Source organism: Pristiophorus japonicus, chromosome 17, assembly GCF_044704955.1.
Source record: "Pristiophorus japonicus isolate sPriJap1 chromosome 17, sPriJap1.hap1, whole genome shotgun sequence".
NCBI lineage: Eukaryota > Metazoa > Chordata > Chondrichthyes > Pristiophoridae > Pristiophorus > Pristiophorus japonicus.
This window is the reverse complement of record NC_091993.1, coordinates 25,811,238-25,828,935: the sequence shown is the minus strand read 5'-3', so window position 1 is coordinate 25,828,935 and position 17,698 is coordinate 25,811,238. Positions and strand designations below refer to the sequence as shown.

Sequence of the window (17,698 nt, the reverse complement as noted above, 5' to 3'; positions counted from 1 at the left end):
GCCGTGGGCCGTAGTCGGGCACCCAGACAGAGCGCCGGGCTGCACGGCCTCCCACGCGACATCGATGGAGCCCGGGTCGACGGGGGTGTGGGCCGAAGAAACCAAAACGGCGGCGCGCAAGGCAGCGCACCTCCCCTTTTAACCTCCGCCCTGGGAACGGAGGTTGGCTTGGTTCGCGACCCGCGAGGCTGGCCCATTTCCACCGCAGGGCGGATAGGGGTCGCCGCGGGACGCAAAGGGGTCGGAGGCGCGGCGGCTCAGGGCGCCACCGTGTTCGTGCCTTCCCCCCCCCCCGGGCGAAAACAGGCTCACGCCCCATTAACGCCCCCCAGAGGGGCACAGAATGGGGCAATTTCGCCCCCACGAGTTTTGGGACTCCCCGCACAAGTGGAAACATCTTCTGTACGTCTACCCTGTCAAATCGCTCCATAACTTTAAAGACCTCTATTCGGTCGTCCTTCAACAAAGTTGCCATTGTGCTGCGCGGCGCTGCTGTGGAGGTCCCGTGTGCTGGCTTTACACTGGAGACACCGCGCGAGCACGGATATTCGAATGGGCCGCCCAGCCTGCTAAATGGGCCGCACCACTTAAAAACAGAAATGAGAGGGAACATTGGCCCTCGGCCTCTTTTGTAAAAATAAAATGAGACTGCGAACAGCTGAGCCGTAACAGACACACGAGGTCCAGAGTTCAGTCTGTGGCTGGAGATGCAATAGCTGCTCTCAGCTAGCTGGCGGCCAGGGCATTTCCCGAATCACTCTCCAGTGAACCCAACACTCTGCAATCAAAGCAGCCAGCCAGCACTCAGTGTGCAGGGTCACAGTTGAAGAATGACGACCGGGAAAGGGATGGTGGAAGCCACGAGCCCCCACCACACCCCTCCTCCTCCAAGCAGCGTCAACACCTTCGGCGGAGGTGGGGAGATAATTGACAAAGCAATTTTCGGCTTTTCTGCAATGAGAAATTAAGCTCTTCCCCTTTAATCTCGGCGCAGTGATCCTCATTATCTGCTGAAATTTCTGTTGTCTGGAAGTCATTCCCTGCTGTTTGTCTTAAGCCCAAGCAGTGCTACCGAGTAATGAAGTGTTTCCGACTGTTCTAGTGCAGTGTCTGCCACTGTCAGCACTTGGCCTTGGCATGAGCGGGTGGGGAGATGGGGCGGGGATTACCCGGGTGCGTGTGTGTGCTTTGTTTTGGCCGAATGCAAAGTGAACCTTTTCGGCAATTGCCTTTAATTGCCGCAGGGGAGACAGCGGTAAAGAGGAGCTTGTCTGCGGGGGGTGGGGGCAGGAGTTTGTATGATATGCTCCAGTACACTGCTGACATGCAGCCAGACACAAGAGTGCTGAAACGAGCCACCACGCCACACATTGGCAGGATGAAGAGCCGGGGGATTTGTGAGGGGCATTAGCGGCTTAACTTGCACTGTGGTAAGAGAAGGGGAAAAACTGGGAACCAAACGGAAACAACGCAAAGTTAAATTAGTACTGGTTTAGCATTTCTGAGACTCTCCGTTTACCTCTGAGAGTGGCTATGCTGTTTGCAATTGTCTTATGAGGCAATTGTTCATGTTTTAAGGTGAAGTTTCCTTGTGGACTTACATTTATCTGTTCCTTGGTGTCAAGTGGCGATGGTGGATGCAGAGAGGATGGCTCCATTGATAGGGGAGACGAGAACTAGGGGGGCATAAGCTTAGGTTAAGGGGCCGCCCATTTAAAACTGAGATGAGGAGGAATTTCTTCTCCCAGAGGGTTGTAAATCTGTGGAATTCGCTGCCTCAGAGAGCTGTGGAAGCTGGGACATTGAATAAATTTAAGACAGAGATAGACAGTTTCTTAACCGTTAAGGGAATAAGGGAAAGACTGGATCGACTAGGCTTATATTCAATGGAATTTCGAAGAATGAAAGGGGATCTCATAGAAACATATAAAATTCTGACGGGATTGGACAGGTTAGATGCAGGAAGAATGTTCCCGATGTTGGTGAAGTCCAGAACCAGGGGTCACAGTCTAAGGATAAGGGGTAAGCCATTTAGGACCGAGATGAGGAGAAACCTCTTCACTCAGAGAGTTGTGAGCATGTGGAATTCTCTACCACAGAAAGTTGTTGAGACCAGTTCGTTAGATATATTCAAAAGGGAGTTAGATGTCGCCCTTACGACAAAGGGATCAAGGGGTATGGAGAGAAGGCAGGAATGGGGTACTGAAATGCATGACCAGCCGTGATCATATTGAATGGTGGTGCAGGCTCGAAGGGCTGAATGGCCTACTCCTGCACCTATTTTCTATTTTCTATGTTATGGGGAGCAGGCACGGAAGTGGAGCTGAGTCCATGATCGGATCAGCCATGATCTTATTGAATGGCGGAGCAGGCTCGAGGAGCCGTATGGCCTACTCCTGCTCCTATTGCTTATGTTCTTATGGTAGGGGAATGATATAAGTTGCGTAGCAGCCCGTTCTCTGAGTGTCGTGGACCGATATGGGTGTGTGACCTAGTGTTGAGTGTGGATCTGTCGAATTTCTGATTGTCGAGTGGTGACGTTCTAAAGCTGAGGGTGCCTAAAGCGGCAGAAGAAAATAAGTGAGAATCATTACAGAAAATTATGACACAGAAGGAGGCCATTCGGCCCATCGTGTCCATACCGGTTGACCCACGGTGTGACAGCCAACAGAATGTGGGCACATTACTCAGGAATCACAAAGAAAGTTGTGGCATTTTTACAGTTTGGGTCAATTGTTGGCAATAGATTAAGAAGCGGGCAAAGGAGAAGGTAGCTGGAAGGTTTGACGAAACATCAGGGACCAATACAGTCTCACTGTGTAGCGGGAGAACAATGCACTCTTCACAATCTCCAGGTCAGAGGAAGAAAGAAAGACTTGCATTTATATAGCGCCTTTCATGACCATCGGATGTCTCAAAGTGCTTTACAGCCAATGAACTACGCTTTGGGATGTAGTCACTGTTGTAATGTGGGAAACATGGCAGCCAACTTGCTCACAGCAAGCTCCCACAAACAGCTATGTGATAATGACCATATAACCTGTTTTTTTGTTGTGTTGAGGGATAAATATTGGCCAGGACACCGGGGATAACTCCCCTGCTCTTCTTCGAAATAGTGCCATGGGATCTTTTACATCCACCTGAGAGAGCAGTCGGGGCCTCGGTTTAATGTCTCATCCGAAAGATGGCACCTCCGACAGTGCAGCGCTCCCTCAGCACTGCACTGGGAGTGTCAGCCTAGATTTATGTGCTCAAGTCCCTGGAGTGGGACTTGAACCCACACCCTTCTGACTCAGAAACGAGTGTGATACCCATTGAGCCACGACTGAAGCAAAGTAGGGGGAATTCATCGCTCAATATAGTCACTGGAGAGCCATGTTCGAAGGGGACCTAACAAGACTCCTCAGTTCCCCTCATTAACCATCTTATGATCTGAACCTGCTGGCTAAACCACACCACAAGGCAAGTGTAGTATATGTACCTGTGAGGATACTCACAGGTTTGTAGAGCTGTTGCTGCTCCTGGGCACGGCCAAGGGTGCCATCTGCCGGTCCAGGCAGCAGGCGGTCGAGGGGGTCGTTCAACCTGACTGCCTGCCTCTCTTCTGCGCGTACATCCGCGCCAGGGTGTCCCTGGAGATGGAGCACACGGTGTCCACCGGTACGCTCGCGGCCTTCCGCAAGAGGTGGGCGCCGGAGGGACTGGAGTGCATCGTTACCCCCGGCAACCAAATTTTAATTTGATTTTATATGTTTTAAAGTTTAATTTATTTTAAATGCTGGTTTTAGTGTCCCCCTCCCCTTTTATAGGGGGCACTTGAAAAAATATGATTTAATGCCCCCAAAAAACCACAAAAAAACCCCCCAAAAAATACAGAAAAAACAAAAAAAAACTTAAAAAAGGGCCTCGAAAAATGTTTGGAGTGTCCCCAGCTCGGGGGACACTTGATTTAATGTTTAATGTTTACTTTTTCTTCCAAAAAGAGTTGTAGAGCTGTTGCTGCTCCGGGGCATGGCCAAGGGGGCCATTAACCGGTCCAGGCAGCAGGCGGTCGAAGGGGTCGATCAGTCCGACTGCCTGCCTCTCTTCCGTGGTTACATCTGAGCCAGGGTGTCCCTGGAGATGGAGCACGCGGTGTCCAACGGTACGCTCACGGCCTTCCGCGAGAGGTAGGCGCCGGAGGGACTGGAGTGCATCATCACCCCTGGCAACCAAAGTCTAATTTGATTTTATATGTTTTAAAGTTTAATTTGTTTTATTGTCAGGTTTTAGTGCCCTTGCCCCTTTTAGCCAGGGGGCACTTATATAATTTGTGGGTTTAGTGCCCCAAAAACCCCCCCAAAAAAACAAAAAACAAAAAACAAAAAAGGGCACTTGAAAGTGTTTGGAGTGTCTATCCTGCCCACCCCTCCTTTATTCAGGGGGCACTTGATTTAATGTTTAATTGTCTTCAACCCAAAAGAGTTGTAGAGCTGTTGCTGCTCCTGGGCCTGGCCAAGGGCGCCATCAGCCGGTCAAGGCAGCAGGCGGTCGAGGGGGTCGATCAGTCCGACTGCCTGCCTCTCTTCCGCAGTTATGTTCATGCCAGGGTGTCCCTGGAGACAGAGCACGCGGTGTCCACCGGTACGCTCACGGCCTTCAGTGGGAGGTGGGCGCCAGAGGGACTGGAATGCATTATCAGCTCCGGGAAGAGAATTTTAATTTAATTTGACCATTTAAAGTTCCCAGTTAATTTGGAAATTTGTGGGTTCTAGTGCCCTTACTAAAAGGGGGCACTTGATTTTAAATTTCTATGCAAAATAGTTGTAGAGCTGTTGCATTGAGAGTGGCTTAGCCAGTCACGTGATGGTCACAAGGCTCAATAAAACCCCAGTCAGTTGGGTCTAGGTCATCCACGATATTAGCATGGATAGAGGATTGGCTAACTACCAGAGAACAGAGAGTCAGGATAAATGGTTCATTCTCTGGTTGGCAACCAGTAACTAGTGGGGTGCCGCAGGGATCAGTGCTGGGACCCCAACTATTTACAATCTATATTAATGACTTGGAAGAAGGGACTGAGTGTAATGTAGCCAAGTTTGCTGATGATACAAAGATGGGAGGAAAAGCAATGTGTGAGGAGGACACAAAAAATCTGCAAAAGGACATAGACCGGCTAAGTGAGTGGGCAAAAATTTGGCAGATGGAGTATAATGTCGGAAAGTGTGAGATCATGCACTTTGGCAGAAAAAAAAATCAAAGAGCAAGTTATTATTTAAATGGAGAAAGATTGCAAAGTGCCGCAGTACAGCGGGACCTGGGAGTACTTGTGCCTGAAACACAAAAGGATAGTGTGTAGGTACAGCAAGTGATCAGGAAAGCCAATGGTATCTTGGCATTTATTGCAAAGGGGATGGAGTATAAAAGCAGGGAAGTCTTGCTACAGCCACACCTGGAATACTGCGTGCAGTTTTGGTTTCCATATTTACGAAAGGATATACTTGCTTTGGAGGCAGTTCAGAGAAGGTTCACTAGGTTGATTCCGGGGATGAGGGGGTTGACTTATGAGGAAAGGTTGAGTAGGTTGGACCTCTACTCATTGGAATTCAGAAGAATGAGAGGTGACCTTATCGAAACATATAAGATTATGAGGGGGCTTGACAAGGTGGATGCAGAGAGGATGTTTCCACTGTTGGGGAAGACTAGAACTAGAGGGCATGATCTTAGAATAAGGGGCTGCCCATTTAAAACTGAGATGAGGAGAAATTTCTTCTCTCAGAGGGTTGTAAATCTGTGGAATTCGCTGCGTCAGAGAGCTGTGGAAGCCGGGACATTGACTAAATTTAATACAGAAATAGACAGTTTCTTAAACGATAAGGGGATAAAGGGTTATGGGGAGCGAGCGGGGAAATGGAGCTGAGTCCATGATCAGATTAACCGTGATCTTATTGAATGGCGGAGCAGGCTCGAGGGGCCGTATGGCCTATTCCTGCTCCTATTTCTTATGTTCTTATGTAACTTAGGAAGCGTGGCAGCCAATTTGTGCACAGCAAGCTCCCACAAACATCAATGTGATAATGACCAGATAATCTTTGATTTTGTTATGTCGATTGAGGGATAAATATTGACCAGGACACCAGGGATAACTCTCCTGCTCTTCTTCGAATTAGTGCCATTTGGCCAGCACTGCACTGGAGTGTCAGCCTGGATTTATGTGCTCAAGTCCCTGGAGTGGGAATATGAACCCACAACCTTCTGACTCAGTGCTACCCACTGAGCCACGGCTGACAATTAAAGCTATGGAGCCTTCTCCCTGCAGTCTGGATGTTGTTGACAGATTATTTTTTTCTAATTCTAGAAACGCAGGAACAGGAGGAGGCCATTTAGCCCTTCGAGCCTGTTCCGCCATTCCATGAGATCACGGCTGATCTGCGAACGAACTCCATTTAAATGCCTTTGCCGCGTATCCCTCAATACCATTGGTTAACAAAAATCTGCCAATCTCAGATTTACAATTAGCAATTGATCTAGCATCAGTTGCCTCGCAGTGCCAGCCGTGGCTCAGTGGGTAGTACCCTTGCCTCGGGGTCAGAAGGTTGTGGGTTCAAGTCCCACTCTAGGGTCTTGAGCACATAAGAAAGCCTTTCTCCTGTCACACTTGTAGCAGGAGAGAAGCAGCAAGCCATTCCAAAGAACATTAATGTTACCATCTCAAGAACATTCGTCACGGCTACTGTTGTTTCCATGACATGTTGGGGGAAAAAGAGACACAACCTCAATGTTAATGTGTGGCAACTAACTCTGTGACTTTGTTCTGTTTGAGTGTCAGATGTGGCTCAGTGGGCAGCACTCTCGCCTCTGAGTCAGAAGGTCGTGGGTTCAAGATCCACTCCAGGGACTTGAGCACAAAAATCCAGGCTGACAGTCCAGTGCAGTGCTGAGGGAGTGCTGCACTGTCGGAGGTCCCGTCTTTAGGATGAGACGTTAAACCGAGACCCCGTCTGCTCTCTCAGGTGGATGTAAAAGATCCCATGGCACTATTTTGAAGAAGAGCAGGCGGTTCTCCCTGGTTTCCTGGGCCAATATTTATCTCTCAATCAACATAACAAATAAAAACAGATTATTATCACATTTCTGTTTCTGGGAGCTTGCTATGCGCAACTTGGCTGCAGGCTACATTTCAATAGGACATCACTGGCTGTAAAGCACTTTGGCTTTGGGACGTCCGGTGGTCGTGAAAGGCGTTATATAAATGAAAGTATTTCTCAGTTTTGCCCGTTTTGCCATCCAGAGTCCTGCCAGTGACTGAGGGCAATTACTTTTAGGACCCCCCGCACACCCCCCCTCCCCCCCCAACCACACCTCTTTCACAACTCCTTTATCTCTCACCAATCCACCGTCCATGACTTATTCAGTAGAACTTTCTCTTTCTTTCTGATCAGTGTCTTTACAAGAGGAGGGCAGAAAACTGGAAATATAATGAACATAAGAAATAGGAGCAGGAGTCGGCCATTCGGCCCCTCGAGCCTGCTCCACCATTCAATAAGATCATGGCTGATCCTTGACCTCAACTCCACCTTCCCGCACTTCACCTATAACCTTTGATTCCCTTAGTGCCCAAAAAATAAAGTAATAAACCATTTAACCATGTTGGCATTGCCCTGTAATAGATTCTGACCAATGTGCATATTCTATGGGGGCGAAATTGCCCCATTTTATAGCCTGGTTAGCACCTGCGGGGGGGGCGCTAACGGGGCATAATGGTATTTTTGTCCGGGGAGGGGGGGCTACCGCCTCCTGGAAAATGGCCCCAGAGGTTTGGGGGGGCGTTGTCTGGCAACCCGTGGCTAACGCCCTAGGCTGGCGCACTACCGGCAATGACATCATCGCCATGTGCACTGACCCCACCCCCTCCCAGCCGCTGTGCACGAGACTGGCGCGGGCGGATGTCAACGCCAGCTTTCCGGGCCGCCATCTTTATTGGTCAGCCGACTCTTGCGTTTGCCCGACAATGTTCGGCCCCGGCCTGGACCGAATCGCCATCGTATGGCCCGGCACTCCGCCTTGGGGGCCTGGCTGTTTGCCCGGGTCGTCCCGGGTCGTGCCGGCTCAGCAGGGGAGGTGCGTTGCAGTTTGTTGGCGCTATGTGGAGCATCCGCCCCGGGAGCACCCCTCGAAGGAAGTGGAGTGCCGGAGACAGCGATTCGCTTCCTTTGAGGGGCACACGGTCCAATTCCACGTCGGGGCGGAACTTCCAGGCTGAGTGATTACAGTCCCGCCCCCGAAAGGTTACCTCCCCCTATATGTATTGAGAGGATGCATGACAGGGTATGATGCTTACCTGATGCTTGGACCTGACTGAATGGCATATCAGAGACATGAAATGTTCCTCAAAGGTTTCACCAAAGAATTGGTAGCATATGTTCTTATGTTCTTATGAGGTATGCAGTTGTGAGCCCAGTGGATGAACTGGTAATGTGTAGTGTGATTGTTAAACCTTTATTAATAAACGAGCTGGTTCTTAATAGCAATGTCTTAAGCAAAGAACCCTTGAAGCAAATACATTACAGCGGGAGTGTCGGGTGTGCCCTCACATGCCCACAGGCCGCGACAGACAGACCCATGGACACATCGTCCATGCATGTGCACATGGATTGTTTGACGTTCACATGACATGGCGATTGAATACCACAATCTTGCTGCAAATTAGCAGGAACCTGCTCCACAAAACCAGACTCTGCAGTTCAAATCGGGACAGGCGGCCATTTGAGACAAACCCTTTTTCTGGAACATACAAAAATGATGGGCAGGAATAATTCAGCTGGTACCTCAAGCCTGCCTCACACTGATGATGGCTGGAGGCTTCTTCAGCAGCATTTCCCAAACCCGCTGTAATGTATGTGCTTCACGGGTTCTTTGGTTAAGAATTCACAGCAACACATTGCTATTAAGAACTAGTTGGTTTATTAGCAAAGGTTTAACAATCGCACTTCACATTACCAGTTCATCCACTAGGCTCACAACCACCTGCCTCGTCGTGGATGACCTAGACCCAACTGGCTGGGGTTTTATTGAGTCTTGTGAACATCACGTGACTGGCTAAGCCACTCACAATGCATCATCATAGGCAGTCCCTTGAAATAGAGGAAGACTTGCATCCACTCTAAAAATAAGTTCTTAGGTGACTGAACAGTCCAATTACAGTCTCTGTCACAGGTCAAAGGGTTGGTGCTGGTTCCCACATTTTTCTTGCAGCTGTCGCGCTGTAAAAATCACGTCCGTTGTATCCCATAGTGGATGAAATCCGCACTGTGACTCTGGGAGGATCTCCTCAACCACAGGGAGAAGACAGCTGAGGAGGACTCTAGCAACGACTTTCCCAGTGGCTGATAACAGGGCGAGTCCTCTGTAGTTGCCGCAGTCAGACTTGTCCCCTTTTTTAAAGATGGTCACGGTTACAACATCTCTGAGATCTCCAGACATGTTCTCCTCCCTCCAGATGAGAGAGATGAGGTCATGCACTCGTGCCAATAGTGCATCTCCGCCATACTCACAATGCAACAGCTCTACAAACCTGTGAGCATCCTCACAGGGGTATACATTACACCCGCAACCTCCACCACCTAGAAAGACAAGGGCATCTGGTGCATGGGAACACCGCCAACCTTAAATCCCCGTCCGAGTCACACATCACACCCGACGGACATATATCGGCCGTTCCTTCATCATCGCTGGGTCAAAATCCTGGAAATTCCTCCCTAACAGCACTGTGGGAGCCCCTTCACCACATGGGACTGCAGCGATTCAAGAAGGTGGCTCACCACCACCTTCTCAAAGACAACAAGTGGGGCAACAAATGCCGGCCTTGCTAACAACACCCATATCCCAGAAAAATGATTTTTTTTTAAGTCACCTAGGAGGCAGCTGGATATTATGTGGAGGGCTTGTAGTTTATTTTTCTTTCCGGATGGATGAGCTGAAGGTGTGTTTATACAAGGCGCTTGTTTATTTAGGATTTCAGGAGAAGATGCCTCCAGCTCAGAGTTTCCATTGCTAAAACCGTCTCTCTCTTTAACAAGGCATTGTAAAGGGTGCAGCCAGAGCATGGACACCCTCTCCTGCCCAGCCAAACACGTGCCTGTGTATAAGTGGCTTTAAGAAAGAAATGACTTAAATTTCAGCTCTCTAAGCTCTGGAACTCCCTCCCTAAACGTCTCCGCCTCCCTACCTCTCTCTCCTCCTTTAAGCCACTCCTTAAAACCTACCTCTTTGACCAAGCTTTTGGTCGCCTGTCCTAATATCTCTTCACATGGTGCAGTGTCAAATTTTGATTGGTTATGTTCCTGTGAAACACCCTGGGAATGTTTTACATCGTTAAAGGTGCTATATAAACACAAGTTGTTGTTGTTTTTGCATTTCCATACCTCTTTTCTTGACCTCAGAACGTCCCAAACAGCCTTACAGCCTAAGAAGCAATTTCTAAGTAGTCACTGTTGTAATGTGGGAAATGCAGCAGCCGATTTGTGCACAGCAAGCTCCCACAAACAGCAGTGAGATAATGATCGGTTAATCTGTTTTGATGATGTTGATCGATTTCTTTAACTGTGTCATTCAGTTCTCCAGGATGCCTGGTGTCATAACTAGGAATAATATTCCTTATCATGCTGATCTATAATTTTTTTTAAAGCATGCAAGGGGTGAAGGTGCTACAGTTGGACCTGAGCACTCTTGGGCTAAGAAGGGGACAAATCCTTGCAGGTACCTCCTGCTTCTGACCACTATCCAGTGACCGTTGCTGGAAAGTGTGCATGTGGACATCAGATGGGGGCGGGACCATACCCAGCCACGCCGCTACCCATGGTAGACTAGCCCGCCGACACTCATGGGCTAGGCTCACATGTGACAAAGGGCCAATTGAGCGAGGCATTACATCACGTGTAAAGAATGCACTTTATTATCCACTTGCGGCAAAGGTAATGTTTGTGGCAGCGTGAATGTTCACTGGAGGTACGTCTGCAATGCATCATCATAGGCGATCCCTCGAAACGAGGATGACTTGCTTCCACGCCAAAAAGGGATGAGTTCACAGGTGTTTCAATGAAGGACCTAATATTCCAGATCCCGAACTACATGTTGAAGGGTGGAAGATGCCTGTGCGTGGATTTTTTTAACGTGTGGTGGTCGTTGCCCACTAGCCACCACATGGGCTTGACAGAGCTAGGTCTTGGTCCAGTGGCAAGGATTACCCAAGACGACTGGAGACCAGCTCTTCTGCACGGACCTAGTGCGCGCACATATCACAGTGTGGGCTGGCCTGTGCTGCCCCTGGGCCCTCGCCTCTTCTGGCCCCGAACTCACGCCTCTCCCGGGTCCCGATCACTGCAATGCAGTGCTCAGGGGAAGAGCTGTGGAGAATTCTATGTGTGCAGCATGAGTGGGGTGGGGGGGCAATTAATCTTCTTTCGAAATAAGGTACAGAATGGATAGTGTCAGCTGTGGCTCAGTGGGTAGCACACTTGTCTCGGAGTCAGAAGGTTGTGGGTTCAAGTCCCACTCCAGGGACTTGAGCATGAAAAAAATCTAGGCTGACTCTCCCAGTGCAGTGATGAGAGAGTGCTGCACTGTTGGAGGTGCCGTCTTTCAGATGAGACGTTAAACCGAGGCGACGTCTGCTCTCAGGTGGATGCAAAAATCCCATGGCACTATTTTGAAAGAACAGGGGGGTTTTCTCTGGTGTCCTGGCCAATATTTATCCCTCAACCCACATAACAAAAAAAACAGATTACCCGGTCATTATCACATTGCTGTTTGTGGGAGCTTGCTGTGCGCAAATTGACTGCCGTGTCTCCCACATTACAACAGTGACTACATTCCAAAACATCATTGGCTGTAAAGCGCTTTGGGATGTGAAAGGCGCTATATAAATCCAAGTCTTTCTTTCTGATAGAGCAATCTGTGCAGCAGATGGCGAAGCAGACACGAAGTGCCAAATTAGATTCAGGTCAGTGTCATTAAATACCTGAAACTCACCTAACTGGGTCCAGTAAGCGCATTTCCGCAAAGAATAGTGAAACGACTTTAAACAATGACTGTGATATAATTACAATAATTCAAAGCAAGGGGAGAGCCAAACAAGGTATCTGATTCGGTTACAGATCTTGGCACAGACCTGTGTTTTATTAGTTTAAAGTTCCTAAGATAACTGAAGGATAATAAAAGTTGTTTGTGAAAATTGCATGGTGGAATTGGAGAAGATGTATTCAGTTTCAGTGAGTTATAATCGCCCCCTGGGTGTGGCAGTGTATGGATTGTTCCATTGCTAAGGAAGTATACCTCTTGGAAACATGTTTATTTCAGGAACAAAAAATAATCAAATAATCAAAAATTCTAATGGAATGCTGGCCTTTATATCCCGAGGATTGGAATACAATACACTATCAGATCAGCCATGATCTTATTGAATGGCGGAGCAGGCTCGAGGAGCCAAATGGCCGACTCCTGCTCCTATTTCTTATGTTCTTATACTGCTGCAGCTATACAAAGCCCTGGTTAGCCCACACCTGGAGCACTGTGAGCAGTTCTGGGCACCACACCAGGGAGGATATATTGGCCTTGGAGGGAGTGCAGCGTAGGTTTACCAGAATGATACCTGGGCTTCAAGGTTAAGTTACAAGGAGAGATTACACAAATTAGGGTTGTATTCCCTAGAATTTAGAAGGTTAAGGGGTGATCTGATCAAAGTTTTCAAGATATTAAGGAGAACAGAGAGGGTTGACAGAGAGAGACTATTTCCGCTGGTTGGGGACTCTGGGACTAGGGGGCATAATCTAAAAATTAAAGCCAGACCTTTCAGAAGTGAAGTTAGGAAACACTTCTACACACACAGGGCGGTAGAAGTTTGGAACTCTCTTCCGCAAATGGTAATTGATACTAGATCAATTGTTAATTTTAAATCTGAGATTCATAGCTTTTTGCTAACCAGAAGTATTAAGGGATATGGGACAAAGGCAGGTATATGAGTTAGGTCACAGATCAGCCATGATCTCATTGAATGGCAGAACAGGCTCGAGAGGCTGAATGGCCTCCTCCTGTTCCTATGTTTCTTTAGTAGAGAGGCCAATAACCAGGGGGCATAGATTTAAAGTAATTGGTGGAAGGATTAGAGGGGAGGCGAGGAAACGTTTCTTCACCCAGAGGGGGGTGGGGGTCTGGAACTCACTGCCTGAAAGGGTGGTAGAGGCAGAAACCCTCATCGCATTTAAAAAGTACTTGGATGTGCACTTGAAGTGCCGTAACCTACAGGGCTACGGACGAAGAGCTGGAAAGTGGGATTAGGCTGGATAGCTCTCTTTCGGCCGGCGCGGACACGATGGGCCGAATGGCCTCCTTCTGTGCCATAAATTTCGATGTTACTATACTCCTGGATCACTGGATCAGGAAGGGTCGATGATGAGGCTCATGCAAAGGTTCTAAGTGCTAGAAACTACCGGTGATTGCAGCCCCGAATATAGGTTCTGCCATGAGATTAGAAAGTTCATTTTAGGCAAGCAAGGTTAACAGTGAGAGTCCATTGGAATATGTTACATTTTAAAGTGATGTAACCACAATAGTATTTAGAAAAGCGGAGGATTCCGAGAATGAAATTGGCAAGAAAAGTTACACTTTTCCTCAGGACGATGCGGGGCTCCTAAATTTTTTAAATAAACGACAGATAAAACGAGGCACTTTGTAAATGTTTGTTTCACGTCCAGTTAAAGCAGAGAACGGTGGGCTCAATCTTGACTGCGTACAATAGTGTAAAGCTATATGGCGAGTCGACAGGCTGTTTTACATTTCTCGCGACGACCTCAATGGAAATAAACATCGGGAGAGTTGTGAGATGGGCTGCTCACTCGCTCTCGCCCATTCCACAGCATCGCACCAAATCGCGATCTACTCCAATGAGTGTAAAATATAAACATTAAACGGAAATGATTAAAACATTCCAGGTGGTATCTGGTGCTGAACATCAATCAGGGAGTATTGAGCCATATTGAACCAGGATGGACCCAGGTGTGAATCCTCGTCTGTGCTGAGTTAGCTGATCTTAAGAACATAAGAACATAAGAAATAGAAGCAGGAGTCGGCCATTTGGCCCCTCGAGCCTACTCCACCATTCAATAAGTTCATGGCTGATCTGATCATGGACTCAGCTCCACTTCCCTGCCCGCTCCCCATAACCCTTTATTTCCTTATCGCTCAAAAATCTGCCTATCTCCGCCTTAAATATATTCAGTGACCCAGCCTCCACAGCTCTCTGGGCAGAGAATTCCACAGCTTTACAACCCTCTGAGAGAAGAAATTCCTCCTCATCTCAGTTTTAAATGGGCAGCCCCTTATTCTAAGACTATGTCCCCTAGTTTTAGTTTCCCCAATGAGTGGAAATATTCTCTCTGCATCCACCTTGTCAAGCCCCCTCATTATCTTATAAGTTTCAACAAGATCACCTCTCATTCTTCTGAACTCCAATGTGTATAGGCCCAACCTACTCAACCTATCCTCATAAGTCAACCCCCTCATCTCCGGAATCAAACCCAGTGAACCTTCTCTGAACAGCCTCCAAAGCAAGTATATCCTTCCTTAAATACGGTGACCAAAACTGTACGCAGTATTCCAGGTGTGGCCTCACCAATACCCTGTACAGTTGTAGCAGGACTTCTCTGCTTTTATACTCTATCCCCCTTGCAATAAAGGCCAACTGGGGCATTGGCGTGGGTTCTATTAAAGGCCTCTAACACTCCTGAGCAGGAGGGAGAGGAATTGGCCAGGGTCTTGCTGCTCATTGCTATCCGAGTGGATGTTCTATGAGGACACGTTTGGGCTCAACTGTGATGGACCAACCCCAATTAGATCACCTGCTGAGACGCTTGGCCCTCTGGGGTGGGTACCATGAACAAATAAAAAAAAATTTAAAGCTGAAAGCCCCATCAGAGAAGGCGGAGCATAAGAAAGGAAGGTGGGCATGTGGTGGGGTGGAGATAGTTGCAAAGGAAGCCGGACTTGAAAGAGTAGAAGGCACAGGATGGTCATCATCATCATAGGCAGTCCCTCAGAATTGAGGAAGACTTGCTTCCACTCTTAAAATGAGTTCTTAGGTGGCTGAACAGTCCAATACGAGAACCACAGTCCCTGTCACAGGTTGTTGAGGGTAAGGGAAGGGTGGGACTGGTTTGCCGCACGCTCTTTCCGCTGCCTGCGCTTGATTTCTGCATGCTCTCGGCGATGAGACTCGAGGTGCTCAGCGCCCTCCCAGATGCACTTCCTCCACTTAGGGTGGTCTTTGGCCAGCGACTCCCAGGTGTCAGTGGGGATGATGTACTTTATCAGGGAGGCTTTGAGGGTGTCCTTGTAACGTTTCCTCTGCCCACCTTTGGCTCGTTTGCCGTGAAGGAGTTCCGATAGGATGGTAACATAGGGCCAGAGACGGTGGCAGAGGCAGGGAGGAGCGAGGCTATGGAAGAATTTGTAAATGAAGGTGAGGATTTTGAATTCAAACATCGGGAGATGATGAGGACAGGGTTGGTGGGGGAGCGGGACAGAATGGTAGTGGAAGAGTTTTCGATGAGGTGGAGCTTGTGTGAAGTCAATAAGGAGAAGGTTGGAGAAGTCGAACCTGGAGAGACGAATGCATATCTTGTAACCCTGAACCCAAAGCATTACGGATGACTTATTAAGTCGGTTATCAGCGATCCAATCGAAAGGCAGCAATACTTCCAGATATTTTGTTCCATGATTTTTTTTTTAAACTGCAATTCTCATAATTGCCTCCGTTTTGGAGAATGCCCAAGGTCAGGCTGATTCCACTTTATCTCAATGAAATGCCTCCTGATAACTCAGAGGAGAAGAGATTACCAGTCACAGCAATGATGTGAAAATGTCTCTGTCAGATTCTGTCTTTGGCTGTTTTACTCCCTAAAATACGCGGCAGTGGTTGCAACACATAGTCTGATTGAGGGGTTCAGATGGCATGATAAACAAGAGAAGCATAAGTTACCTGCATCTTAACCAGCACAGACTTTTGTTATTCTGTGAGGTAAACTGCAAAGGTGAGTGGTCCCATTCGACAGTCGGCAGATTGGATAATCAGGCGATGAGGGTGGACACTCCTGATTCACAGCCCAGACCACTTTTCCTGTTATTAATGTTAATGAAAATTGGACAGGCTGACCTCCAGCCTGATTGTCTCCCTGCTCAGTGTCAGCTGTGGCTCAGTGGGTAGCACTCTCGCCTCTATGAGTCAAAAGGTTGTGGGGTCAAGTCCCACTTCAAATTCCTGAGGCATTGGAACAGGTTCTGGGGGAGGTGGGACCAGTACAAACCGGACGGTCTGCACCTGGGCAGGACCGGAACCAATGTCCTAGGGGGAGTGTTTGCTAGTGCTGTTGGGGAGGAGTTAAACTAATATGGCAGGGGGATGGGAACCAATGCAGGGAGACAGAGGGAAACAAAAAGGAGACAAAAGCAAAAGACAGAAAGGAGATGAGTAAAAGTGGAGGGCAGAGAAACCCAAGGCAAAAAACAAAAAAGGCCACTGAATATAAAGGGGCTGCAGGAGGGGTCAAAACTAAAAATCATGGTTTAAAAACTAGGATTAAAACACTCTACCTAAACGCACGCAGCATTCGAAATAAAGTAAATGAGTTGACGGCACAAATCATTACAAATGGGTATGATTTGGTGGCCATTACAGAAACATGGTTGCAGGGTGGCCAAGACTGGGAATTAAACATACAGGGGTATCTGACAATTCGGAAAGATAGACAAGAAGGGAAAGGAGGTGGGGTAGCTCTGTTAATAAAGGATGATATCAGGGCAGTTGTGAGAGACGATATTGGCTCTAATGAACAAAATGTTGAATCATTGTGGGTGGAGATTAGAGATAGTAAGGGGAAAAAGTCACTGGTGGGCGTAGTTTATAGGCCCCCAAATAATAACTTCACGGTGGGGCGGGCAATAATCAAGGGAATAATGGAGGCATGTGAAAAAGGAACGGCAGTAGTCATGGGGGATTTTAACCTACATATCGATTGGTCAACTCAAATCGCACGGGGTAGCCTGGAGGAGGAATTCATAGAATGCACACGGGATTGTTTCTTAGAACTGTATGTAACAGAACCTACAAGGGAGCAAGCTATCTTAGATCTGGTCCTGTGTAATGAGACAGGAAAAATAAACGATCTCCAAGTAAAAGATCCTCTCGGAATGAGTGATCACAGTATGGTTGAATTTGTAATACAGATTGAGGGTGAGGAAGTTGTGTCAGAAACGAGCGTACTATGTTTAAAGGAGACTACAGTGGGATGAGGACAGAGTTGGCTAAAGTAGAATGGAAACACAGACTAAACGGTGGCACAATTGAGGAACAGTGGAGGACTTTTAAGGAACTCTTTCATAGTGCGCAACAAAAATATATTCCAGTGAAAAAGAAGGGCGGTAAGAGAAGGGATAACCAGCCGTGGATAACCAAGGAAATAAAGGAGAGTATCAAATTAAAAACCAATGCGTATAAGGTGGCCAAGGTTAGTGGGAAACTAGAAGATTGGGAAAATTTTAAACATCAGCAAAGAATGACTAAAAAAGCAATAAAGAAAGGAAAGATAGATTACGAAGGTAAACTTGCGCAAAACATAAAAAACAGATAGTAAAAGCTTTTACAGATATATAAAACGGAAAAGAGTGA

At 47.8% G+C, this 17,698-nt stretch overlaps 1 protein-coding gene across 4 annotated transcripts in view; it reads left to right on the top strand.

Moving 5' to 3' along the window:
* LOC139227617 (membrane progestin receptor gamma-B-like) overlaps positions 1–17,698 on the top strand; it is a 109,287-nt gene that overhangs the window by 39,126 nt on the left and 52,463 nt on the right. The window contains exon 2 of one of the 4 annotated variants that reach the window (XM_070858499.1): positions 11,927–11,980. The exons of 2 other annotated variants lie outside the window; for them this stretch is intronic. The gene's annotated coding sequence lies outside the window, so the exon portion shown is untranslated. Of the gene's footprint in view, positions 1–11,926; positions 11,981–17,698 lie in introns of those variants that run through there. One more of the 4 variants, XM_070858498.1, reaches the window with a different exon arrangement.